The sequence below is a fragment of the Cryptomeria japonica genome, chromosome 6 (genome assembly GCF_030272615.1).
Source record: "Cryptomeria japonica chromosome 6, Sugi_1.0, whole genome shotgun sequence".
Lineage (NCBI taxonomy): Eukaryota > Viridiplantae > Streptophyta > Pinopsida > Cupressales > Cupressaceae > Cryptomeria > Cryptomeria japonica.
This window is the reverse complement of record NC_081410.1, coordinates 651,166,139-651,179,460: the sequence shown is the minus strand read 5'-3', so window position 1 is coordinate 651,179,460 and position 13,322 is coordinate 651,166,139.

Here is a 13,322-nt window from a genome sequence, read left to right as displayed (position 1 = left end):
GTTGAGTGGGCAACAAAGTGCTTGATTATGCCAGCATCACCAGAGCCACAGGTTAAGAGTCATCCGCCTGATATGTAGGACATCCTTGATAGACATGCCAAGGTATTTGGCAGTATTCCACATGGCGTTCCTCCAGATAGGGGGATAGAGCACGTCATTGAGTTAGAAGAGGGGGCTAAGCCCATTATGATCACGCCCTATCGTCATCCAAAAAAACACAAGGATGAGATAGAGAAAGCCATCAAGGAGTTGTTGGAGATGGGGCACATTAGGCCAAGCAAAAGCCCTTTTGCTTCAATAGTTGTTTTGGTTAAGAAGAAGGATGGAACAATGCACATGTGCATTGACTACAAGGCCTTGAACATAAAAACCATTAAGAATAGGTACCCCATTCTGAGGATAGATGAGCTGATAGATGAGCTACATGGGGCATGCTTCTTCACAAAGATATATTTGAGATTAGGGTATCATTAGATCAGTATGAGGGAAGAGGACATTGAGAAGACAACTTTTCGGTGTCACTATGGTCATTTTGAGTTTCTGGTTATGCCATTTGGGCTAACCAATGGTCCTAGTACTTTTCAGAGTTGCATGAACCAGGTGTTCAGGGGGCAATTGAGGAGATTCATTTTGATTTTCTTTGACGATATTTTGGTCTTTAGCAAGACATGGGAAGAGCATTTGCAGCATCTTGAGGAGGTGCTATCTATTTTGGAGAGAGAGTCACTATATGCCAAGGAGTCTAAGTGTGAGTTTGGGATGACAAAGCTTTTGTACCTTGGTCATATTATCAGTGCAAAGGGAGTTCAAGTGGATTTTGAAAAGATTAGAGCTATTGTTGATTGGCCCATGCCTACGAACCTTACTCAGCTTAAGGGGTTCTTTGGCTTATGTGGTTTTTATAGGAGGTTTTTTAAGGGGTTTTCTCAAACAACTGCTCCCTTGAAAGATCTTACTAAGAAGGGGGCCTTCATGTGGACAGGGGCAACACAGAGGTATTTTGAGCATTTCAAGCAGGTGATGTCTTCATGTCCAGTTCTATCTCTACCAGACTTCACGAAGCCTTTTGAGCTTCATTGTGATGCATCGGGTGATGGGGTTGGAGCAGTATTGATGCAGGAGAAGCACCCCATCGCTTTTGAGAGTAGGAAGCTCTAAGGTGTGGAGAAGAGCTATTCTATTTATGATCATGAGATGTTGGCCATCATGCATGCCTTGGCCAAATTCCGATCCTACTTGGTTGGAGGGAAGTTTGTGATCAAGACGGACCACAACAGCATAAAGTATTTCATGAGCCAGCAGGACTTGAATGACAGGCAACAGAAGTGGGTCACTAAATTGTAGGCTTATGACTTTGACATTGAGTTTGTCAAAGGTAAGAAGAATGTAGTAGCTGATGCCTTATCTAGGAGACCTCACATTTGTGCTCTTGCAGAGATTACAGGAGATTGGAGGGATAAGATTATAACAAAATATTTCAGAGATACTAGGGTTTCTGGTTTTATTTCAGGTACTGTACAGGATGATCGATATGAGGTGATAGATGGATTGATCAGACTTTAGGACAAGGTTTATTTGATTCTGTCATCACAGTTGAGAGAGGCGATACTGAGGGCATTTCATGATGCGCCTATAGCTGGGCATCCAGGGGTCTTCAAGACCTACAGGCAGATCCAAGAGCAGTTCTCATGGAGAGGGCTCAAGGATGATGTTCAGAGGTATGTTAGGGAGTGTGCAGTTTGTTAGCGGAATAAGGGAGAGCATACGTTTCCTGCAGGTTTACTACAGCCCTTGCCCATTCCAGATAGGAAATGGGAAAGCATTTCTATGGACTTCATCACTGGTTTACCACGAGTGCAGGGAAGAGATTGCATTTAGGTGGTGGTAGACAGATTGATGAAGTTTTGCCCACTTCTTTTCTATTCCTTCTACTTACACAATAGCTCAGATGGTGGATTTGTTCTTCAGAGAGATTTTTAGGTTGCATGGGCTATCGAGATTTATTGTTAGTGACAGGGATAGCAAGTTCATGAGCAGTGTTTGGCAGGAGTTGTTCAGGCTGTGCGGTACAAATCTTACACCTAGTATGAGCTACCATCCTCAGACATATGGGCAGATGGAGATAGTAAATAAATGGGTGGAAGGTTATTTACGGAACTATGTGACTACGCAATAGGGAGCTTAGGTCAGGTGGTTACACATGGGGGAGTATTGTTACAATACCACATATCACATGACCATTAGGATGACTCCATTTATGGTATTGTATGGGTATGAAGCACCAAGCTTCATGGATTTGGCTTTGGGGGACAACAGAGTGCCCAAAGCCAAGGATCTGTTGCAGGATAGTCAGGATATCCTGAGAGCACTCAAGGAGAATATACAGCAGGCTCAAAATCAGTAGAAGTTGCATGCTGACCAACATAGGGTAGAGTGCAGTTTTGAGGTGGGGGACATGGTGTATTTGAGGCTACAACCATATAAGTAGTCATCGCTCAAGAGGAGCAGAACAGAGAAGCTAAATCCTAGATTTTATGGTCTATACAGGGTGATTTGCAGAGTGAGCGAAGTCACCTATGAGCTTGAGCTTCCAGAGGATAGTCGGGTACACAATGTATTTCATGTGTCTAGGCTTAAGAAAGCCATTGGTTAGAGTGTAGTACCTTCTGCAGTTTTACCCCCTTTGGATGAGGAGAGGAAGCTTGTGTTAGTACCTGAGGCTATTCTAGACACCAGAGAGAGGAAACTCAGAAACATGATAGTGAAGGAGTATTTGGTCAAATGGAGAGACCTACCGGAGGAAGATGCTACATGGGAGAATGAGCAGGTGATACAGCAGGCTGGACTGAGATTGCTTGAGGACAAGCAATTTCAAGGGGGGCAGACTGTAATGTCCCCTCTTTAGCAGTTGACCAAGTGTATGTGCATTAGCCTAGCTCTACATGGTCTCAAGGGCTAACGAAGGGTTAAAGGGAACCTTGGAGTGTTTTGGCCTAGTCATTTCCAGTTTGGGCTAAAACGGAGTTGATTTACTTAGTTTCAGGCATACTTACTATTTTTAGTAAGCTAGCATGACATAATTGAGGCTAGGTTTGGTGATTGGATTCGATACTCCTCGACGAGAGATTTCCGATGAGCTCTCACTCGCGCTATTCGGAGCCTGATTGCTAATATATTTTAATGCCTGAAGTGTTATTAAAGTAACATTTAATTTAATTGTAAAATATTAAAGTGTTAATTTAATATTTATTTTATGGGGATGTGTGCAAATCAAAGGGGCACCCAAGGGAGACATAAGTAAATATTTTAATATGTTTTATATTGCACATCTTTTATCCCACATTGCTCAAGTGAGTTGGGTCAACCCTTGGAGAAAGAATAAAAAGAAGCTTTTGTGGCTTCATTCAGCATATTGAATATGAGAAGAAATTGATGTGTGAGTTGCAGATCCGTTCTTGGCATTAGAGGACATCTATCCTCTCTTGTGACATTCTAGACATCATTCCCTTGGGGTTTGGCCTTTGGAATCCATTGCTATCAGCTTCATTAATAGGCAGATTGGGTGCATCTCCAACTATAGGCAGATTTGGTGTTTTGCTCATACCTTCTTCACTTCTTGACCAATGCTTATGCCATTCTGAAGGGATGATTTTATGAAGATATTGGACTAATTAATACTTTATCAGCTCTGTAGCGCAACACTATTTACGTTACTATAGCATGACACTATGCACGCTACTGTAGCGCGACACTATTCACGTTACTGTAGCACGACACTATTCACGTTACTGTAGCACGACACCATTCATGTTACTGTAGCAGCAAGATGGGAAGTCATTGTTGGAACATTATGTCAAAAATGCTGGAGTATTTAGTGAGTTGAAAAATCTGCTATGTATTTGACTTTATTAATTCTGGAAATAATATCATATCAGCAGTAGTTCAATCTTCATGTTGTATATTATTGTAGTTTCCTTCTAGTTCATGTTATGTGATTTTAAACTTATGCAAAGACTTAAAAACAAACAAACATTTCATTTCCGAAGCCATAAGAGGTTTAAACATTAAACGGAGAAATAAAGAGTTGGATGCAAACTGTTTGACTAAATTCCTATCAGCAACTAGTTTAGTTTTTGGGCATTCTAGGGTGTCCATTACACCATCAGAGACCCATGAGTTAAATGGGGGTTGAGTTAGAGGGAAAGCCTGTAATCATGTGGGCAAGTTGAACTAATCATTAATGGTTATGTAAGAGCCATAAATGGTTATGGAAGAACCATAAATGGTTTGGAAGACTTTAGGGGTTAACTTGTTGGAGAATGAAAGCCTTTAATGCTTTTCAAAGACTTTGGAGGCTTTGAGAAGTGACTTCTCTTTGCTTAGGAATTTGACAATAATTAGGGGATAAGATTAGGCTAATTTGGAATGGATTAGAAGAATCTAGAATGGGTTTAAAATGCACGTGGGTTTGGTGGGTGAGAGAAAATAGGATTTTAATTAAAATAAAATTCATTTATTTCAACTAAAATTGTGCAACTTGCATTTGTAGGAGAATGCAAGTGGGGGAGTTTAGGGATTTAAATAAATATTTATTTATTTAAATGAGGAAAGGGGTTTTAATTAAACAAATTTGCTTTATTCATTTAATTAATTGCTAGAGTGTGGTTTAATGAATTAATTTAAATAAATTGAATAATTTATTTAGTTAATAGAAGAAGAGGTTTAAGATGAATTAATTAAATATCAATTTAATTAACTGATTATTGATTTTTAATTAATAAAATAAATATTAAATATTCATTTAATTAAGTGCACAAATTTATGTATCTACACATTAAATTTGAAACCTAGAAATTAGTATGAGAACAAGAATACATTGAATTTGAAACCTCAAAAGTAGTTGTGGGTTTTATGTTTAAATGCATGGATGGGAACTAAAAAACCCTAAATGAACAGTCCAATTTAAACGATGTGTGCAGATGTATTGTGGATGTGGAAACCATTAAAGATCAACAATGTAAAAAAAATATTTGTAGAGTGAAAAATAAATCGTCAACCAATTACATTGAAAAGGTTTGAAACCATTGAACCCTTTAAATCCTTAAACAATGCATGTAAAATTGAATATCCTTAAACTAGTAAAGCAATATGATGGTCGACAAGTAAAACAAGAAAGCAAAATATGTAACCCATACACATTGATAGTAAAAAATAAACCATACGCAGAGTGAATCTGAAACCTTGAACCATTGAACCCTTCAAACCATTCAGACATTGAAACAATTGAAACCAATCAATCATTAAATCCATTCAAACCTTTCAACCCCTCAAAACATTAACGGTGAAATTTAAAACCCATTAACAGTGCTACTCGAAATCAAAATTTATAACCATTTTTTAGCAATGTGATGCTCGAAATAAAAAACATGCCACCAATATTAACAATGATGCACAAAATGAAAACCATTTGTATTGAGAAGTCACCTTTAAAATTATAGTAGAGCTTGAACAAAGGGCTATGATTCTCTTTGTACATGTATTTGTTTTCATAAACACATTATCTCGTGTTGAGAAACACAAAGACTTGCACAGACATGTTGGTTAACAAATTTATCACCTAACTCTATATTCTCACGCCCACAAAGGTGATAAATGTAACCATAGTTGAACCAGTCTGAACAAACTATTTACTAACTGATTCTCTGCTTATTTTACAAAGCGACAACTACCTTTGGATGATATTCGATGAATATAAATTAAGTGAAATGCTTTTAACCAGAAAGCTTTGAAAATACATGCATAAAATACAAACAATTTTTTAGATTTTTCAAGATTTTGAATCAACTAGATTACTACGAAATACCATTCAAAGATAATAGTTTTGCAGCAATAGAAAACATAAAGCATTCACCATCTCAAGTATAGATGCATCCATTGATAACCATTCAAAAGAACAAAAAGCATTCACAAAACATAATTTAAAGATTACGGATATCTAAAGCCACCAGCAAATTTTCTATATTCAAAACAGTTTACACAAATATGCTTAAAGAAGTTTTTGCTCTTAAGAGTAAATAAAAGTTTGCCCAAAAAGATCATAAAATGAAAATAAGTCCATCTATTTAAAACATTCAGAGAAACAGTTTCTAGAAGACAACTTTTATTTTAAAATAAGTCTTTTTGGCTTCCAAGCCAATAATCAGGAAAAGCAATAAAATAGTAAAATTATAAAACTATCCCCACCTATTCGGCTTCCAGTTCATTATCGCCAATGATCTCCACCTCCTGATCAACACGTGCTACCTCCTGGGCCTTAAGCCTTTGTCTGTACTCACGATACCTATTTATGATTGGTTCCATGTCCGGGTCCTCTGGTACTGTTGTGATGCGCAGTCTTGTTCTCCATTTTGAAGTCAAATCGTCAGTAGTGGTAATGTTTTTGTGCATCTCATCCATCTCAGTTTCAAAGGCGATAGTGTGCATCTACAAGTGACATAATCCCTTAAAGGATTCCAAAGAAATATTTTGAGGGTTTCTGATATTCTTCTAATAATTCTCCTTGAACTGACCCCATTTCACCAAGTTCCTATACATTCTCCTCAAAGCTATCCATAAGGTAAATATCCAGAGCTCCGAGATTATTCTTTATTTTCAATATATCATTCAGACAACATTTTAAGGCATCATCAATGTCACTGATATAATCACAGTAGATCCTTTCTTTCCATTCCAAGGCTTCTCGCCAGGTAAGATCAATTTCCTTAGTATGTGGTACCAATTTTTCGATCATCAGAATAGAAGGATTCAATTTTGTGAGCTCTATAACCTCCTTCGAAAGCAAAAATATGCTCCCATGTTCTTTCCCGACCTGCTATAGCTCAGCTAACAATTCCTTTCTTTTATTCAAAATATTCACATACAACACCCTCAACTTAATAATATAACTGACACCAATTTTATACATTTCATCTATCCATTCAATGACAAATTTAGCATATCCTAAATTATCTTTGATATTTTTCACAGTATCTGGATCAAGTCCCTGCACATGTTAACTTGAAGCCTCCCGAGTTGCAGGATTTATAATAGTTAAAATGAAATCCTTCAATGACTACACTTGAGACTGTAGCTCTAGATTCTTTTTCTTCTATTCTTGAGCCCTCTTAATCAATGCATGGACTGAAAAGTCAACATGGTAGATGTCCCATTCTAAACTAGAAGGTCCCATATCCACATGACCGATCTTATAATCTTTTTGTTATGTCACTTGCGTTCACATATTTAATAGGATCAACAATCTCTAGGAGTTGGTGACCAAATACAAGATCATAAATGATTCGAGACATTCGCTTAGCCATTTTAGGCTTGTGATAACTTTGAAGCAACAGTGCAACTATATCAATATCACTTGAAATAGGGGTGGAAAATTTTCTTTTCTTTTCTACCTCTATCTTCAACCATGCTCGAGAGGTTGTTTCAAGCCTTGATTCTTTATTAATAGTGTTGGGGGTATTTTGCACAAGAGAGGAGGGAATTTCAAGAAAATTAGAGAAAGTGATCATCAATTATTTGTTGATAAATACCTTCAGAATAAACAAGGGGAGATTTCCCACTGGGTGGCACAATTCTATCATCTTCCTCATAGGTTGATTTTAGTCTAGCAACAATTCTTTAGGTTTCTCCCCATTGCCACTTGATTGAGAACCTTGGGTTGGTAACCTATATGTAGACTTAGTTGTTAATGCTAGAACATGGGAAGAGGAAACTGCTCCTTGCTCCCTATGGGATGATGACCTTTGGCTTTGTGAGGAGTTGATATGTTGTTTCCAGTTGCCATTTAACCAGTAAGATGTTCTTCTCAGCACTGGAGTAGTGCGAACCATTAGGTCTGAGACCTCCTCTTTGGACCAATCAACTTTTGTGGGGGCCACATTGGCAAGAGAATGATATTTTGGGTCCAAAATGACCTCATATTCAATCACATCATCAAGAACATTAAAAGAAACACCAAGAGTATGAATTTGTTGCAAAGAGAGTCTCATGAAACTTCTTTTAAACACTTCAATATCATCTAAACAATCCTCCCATAAATCATCGAGCTTAGGCCGATACATATATTCTTTTGCTCCATACAAATTGTGCTTCACATATCCCTTGTTGTCAAAACTATTTCTAGACGATAGAGATAACATGAAATTTCTCTAGAATTGTTTCTACGGCCTTAGTGTCACCATTTGTTTTGCAAGAGAAATGAGGTGTGGACAATGGGAAGGAGTATCATTTCTTTCCCATGTTCAAATATTTAACATTTACTACAACCATCTGGCGGCATACTTCCACGAAAACAATATAATCAGATCGGAACCAAGACAATTTCAGTGGGGCCTTCTCAAAACCCCCAATTCTAAGGTATGTGAACCTATCAAATTGGGTGTAGAAACTTCCAAATTTTACCAGAACGTGGGAAATTCATATACCATGGTTTCCTTCTAATGTTTTAACTCTACCCATCAAGAATGCATCATTGACATAGGAAAAAGACTACATACCCTTGCGCATGGTGAGATGGAGAAATTTCTGATAGACGGGTGCAAATGCAGGGATAGGATGATGCAGTTCCAACCCTGGCCAAGCAGACACTTGACTAGCTAGTATGAAAATCAGATATGAAGACATATGAAAGGCAAGGGATTGACAAAAATTTCACAATTGTTCATGCAAATGATAGCTAATGATAGAAGCCTAGTCAATAAAACTCCCAAGAGCACAAATTACTAGGATAAAATGACACATCCAGAATTCAAAAGAATTAGTGCAAGCATTCCCTACAACAAGATGCAGGAGGAATGTAATCTCTGTAACTTCATCCTTAAAGTGCATTATTTTCAATTTGGCAGGCAATTGAGACTTACCTTCTTTTTCAGACTTTAACCAATTTCTAGCAATGCAGTTCATACACCAGTCTCAGATGCGTTCTGAAATAATTTTCACCAGCTAGAATGGACATGTCTTCAGAAGCTTTCCTCTCAGGAAGGCACAAAGTGCAAGAGACACTTTCAACATTAATCTGTGCTACAACCCTACATCCGTCTGCTCAAATTTATTGTGTCTCTGGGTTGTATCTTTGAGAGCATGCAATAATTAAATCTGCATAAGGCATGATAGTCAGAAAACTACCTGCGAAATCCAAGCCACACTGAAAAATTATTTCTCACAAAGGAGCTCTCTCACCTCCTTCAAGCTCTTGTAAGAAAGTCTCTAGGTTCAATTGTTCTACTTATGTGTCTCGCACACCCGCCCAGTGGTTTTGTATCACACTCTTCATGGACACAAGATAGATAATACACTTTGTGAAAACTTAAAAAATGAGAGCTGGTTCAAAAATCATCCACCACCCCATCTGTGTCCTCGAGTGATGTGACATGGCTTACATGCTGCATTTACTTCGCCTTTCAAAATGGTCCTTTAATTCGGCTTGTTCTTGTTGATAAGGAAAACAACGTTAGTCCATACAACAACTCAAAACAAAGGCGACTCCCCAAGACCTAGGTGAGACTGACAAGTTGCTTAGTCGAGGAAAATATGAACTTACAAACCTATGGTTGGGACTTGCAAATTTTCCACAACTCCTGCTAGAGTGACCAAAACATAAGACAATGGGAGATTGGGCAATCAGATACTTTAATAAATTCCTAACCCCGTAAAAAGATTGGAAAAGAGACACATCACGTGACAAGACTTTGAAAACTCATAAAATCCACGACAGGAAGCTTGAAACATAGAGCGATAAGAAAACATTTAGAAAAAAATTAGATGGTGGCTCCAAAATTAAAAAGGGGGGCAAAATACTGGCTTTAAATGGGGACAAGGACTTTTAAGGACGCAGAGGATCTAGAAAAATGTGGCATAAGCCTTATTCATTGGGCAACATAGACAAAAGAAAACAAGACACAACAAACCAACTAGGAAAACAAAACTATTTACAAAGAGGACAAGACTGTTTCATTTAAAAAATTTCAAATCTTGCCCATTATAGGCAAGAGGCAATGGGGTACCATCAAGATAGGCCAGCTAGAAAAGCATTATTTGCAAGGACCCGTCTGATCTAAAAGGTCCTTTCCATAATGAATCAAACTTCTTATGTGAACCTTTCGGTTCTCTCCTCTTGTCCCAAAGAAGTACCATGTCTTTGACTATAAAATTCCTCTGTCTGGCTCTCTTATCAAATATCTTCTTGACCATGTGTTGGTGGTGAGAAATTTTATCTATCACCACGTCCCTTTGTTCTTCCAACTTATTCAAGTACATGATCCTTTTCTCCACCGCAGATTGAAATTGATCATCCTCAATAGCCTTTTGCAAATTGAGTGCAAAGAGTTCTAATGGCAAGGGTAAATCACTTTCTACCCCATAAACAAGCTGAAAAGGAGACATGCCTATATCTCTTTTATATGTTACTCTATCAACCCACAGAGCATCATATAGTTTTTTATGCCATTCCCTTTGATTCTCATCTAATAATTTCTTGATGATGGAGGAAAGATTCTTTTTGGTAGACTTGAAATTTCCATTCCCTTTAGGGTAATAATATGAGGAGTGTGCCAGGCTTATGTGGTTCTCATAGAAAAATAAGGTAAATTCAACTGATGAAAAATAACTGGCATTGTCAGCAACCAGTTTTTTAGGTACTCCAAATCTCACCAAGATGTTTTCTTTTAGAAAATTGCACACCACTTCAGAAGTAGTATGTTTCACGGGGATGACTTCTACCCATTTGGTAAAATAATCAATTGTTGTTAAAATATGAGTATGTCTGGTAGAAGAATATGGATTGATTGGGCCTATAAAATTGATGCCCCACTGCTGGAAAGGCTCATCAATCACAACAGGTCTCAGGGGTAATGCAGCTAAATGAGATCTACCAATAAAGATGACACACTTTTCATACTTGGCTACCCATTCATATGTATCTTTGAACATACCTGGCCAATAGAACTTTTGACGAAGAATTTTAAAGGTTGTTACAGATGCAGAAAAATGACCGCCACATGCCTCATTGTGAAAGAATTCCAACTTCTTCTGTTTTTCCTTGTCCACACATCTCAAGAAAGTACCATCAACTCCTCTTTTATATAGATTTCCTTCCCAAAGAACGTACCTTCTAGCCTTGAGTTTCAAAATCATTTTCTCCTTTGGGGATAGGTGAGGAAGACAATCTCCATATGTTAAGAAGTATGATACATCCAAGAACCATGCATCTGTTGTGCTAGTAAATAACACCATTAGGAGGCTTTCTTCCTTAGAGGACTTTCTTTCTGCAATTAACTTAGCCAAGCCTTTCCACCTAACCAAATTAGTGGGTTTAATATCTACATCGTATTCCTGCACTTTGGCTATCCAGGAGCCCCTCTTATTGCACCCAATCTCCTATTGAGTAAGGATACTTTTCAGAGCTACCTCTGGTACAAAAACAACAACATGAGAGTGTAAAATATAATACTTGAAGCTCTTAAGAGCTTTGACTACAACATAAGCATGCTTCTCAAGAGGAGAATAATTCAATTCATACTTCTTCAGAGGGATACTCATAAAAGATATTGGAGCTTCAAGACCTTGTTCATTCTTTTATAACAATATAGCAGACAAGATATGTTCCGAGGCATAAGAGTATATAATGAGACCCTTAGTGAAATCAAGATATACCAGGGTGGGTGCATTTGCAATCGCCACCTTTATATATTCAAAAGATTGTTTTCCCTCAGGGTTCCATTTAAAGGAAGGGTAGTTTTTCATCATCTCTGCAATAGGTTAAGTCAACTTAGCAAAATCAGGAACAAACCTTCTTACGAAATTTACTTGACCAAAGAAAGACCTAACACCATCTTTTTTTGCTAGTAAGCTCAATTGGATAATTTCCTTCACTCTTTTAGGGTCAATCTTAATTCCTTCTTTTGAGACAATATGACCTAAAAATTTTCTTTCGGTCATAGAAAAAACATATTTCTTGAGATTCAAAGAGATACCTTCCTCTCTGCACCGCTGTAGAACTATTTCCAAATTATGAAAATGATTAGCTCTCTTTTTAGAGAAGACTATCAGGTCATCCAAATAGATTACAATGATTATTTTTTAAAACTCCAAATGACAAATCCATAGCCCTTTGGAAGGTGGCACTAATATTGATAAGACCGAATGACATTCTATGATAAGCAAATACTTCAATAGGAGTAGTGAAAGCGGTCTTATGTTGATCTTCATGGGCTACTTCAACATGGTTATAACCTGAGAAGCCATCAAGAATATACATCATCTTAGAACCTGCAACTGTTTGAAAAATATGGTCCATGACAGGCAAGAGATAATTATCTTTTAAGGAAGCCTATTTCAGATTTATGAAATCAACACATATTCTTATTTCCCCATTTTTTTCTGACAGGAACAGTATTGGCAACCCATGTGGAATGATGAATAGGGTAGATGATCTTTGCATTCCGCATCTTCTCAATTTCAGTAAAAGATGGTATCTACAATCTTGGGATTGTAAGTACGTTGTTTTTGCCTGAAAGGTGTGGCATCAAGTTTCAAAGGAATTTTATGTTGAAAATTGTCATTTTTGAATTTCTTTAGGTCAACGTAACTCTAGGCAAAGAAATCTTGATAACAAAGTGTAGCGTCCTAAAATTGCGACACTTGCAATTTCGACTGCATTTCGGTCTTCACGATGGCGACGCAACATGCAACCTGAATGGAGACCCCAAAACTTGCTCACGACACTGAAAACTGCATTTTTCAAGCACCTTGGCCTGAACCTCCTTGCACCCTGATGTCCCGGGAGGTGGGACCAGAGCGCCCAGCGCCCTGGTCCCTCAGGACCAGGGCGCCCAGCGCCCTGGTCCCTGGGTCCTATTTGGGGCCCGGTTTCCTAAGTGATATCGGGTCTTTTTGATTGCAATTTGGAAATATACTTCCCTGGTCGGCCTAAGGTCGGGAAAATTAGTCTATCAGCCCTAAATGACAAGTATATAAACTACATTTTTCTCTCTCATTTAGGAGAGGAGGAGGATATGTGTACAAAGCGTGGAAATTATACTCAAGCATTCAAGAATTCAAGCATTCAAGCAATTGATCATTCCAAGTCTCCATTCAAGGCTAAGTGTTGCATTCAAGACAAGGATTCAACCATTGAAGAGGAGATCACATACTACATGCTACAACATACAACATACAACATCTAAACCTTCGCACATAAGGATACAAACATCCTTAGAACAAGGTATTAGTACTTGTTTTACAGTCATTTACATTTACAGCTCTTGCTCATT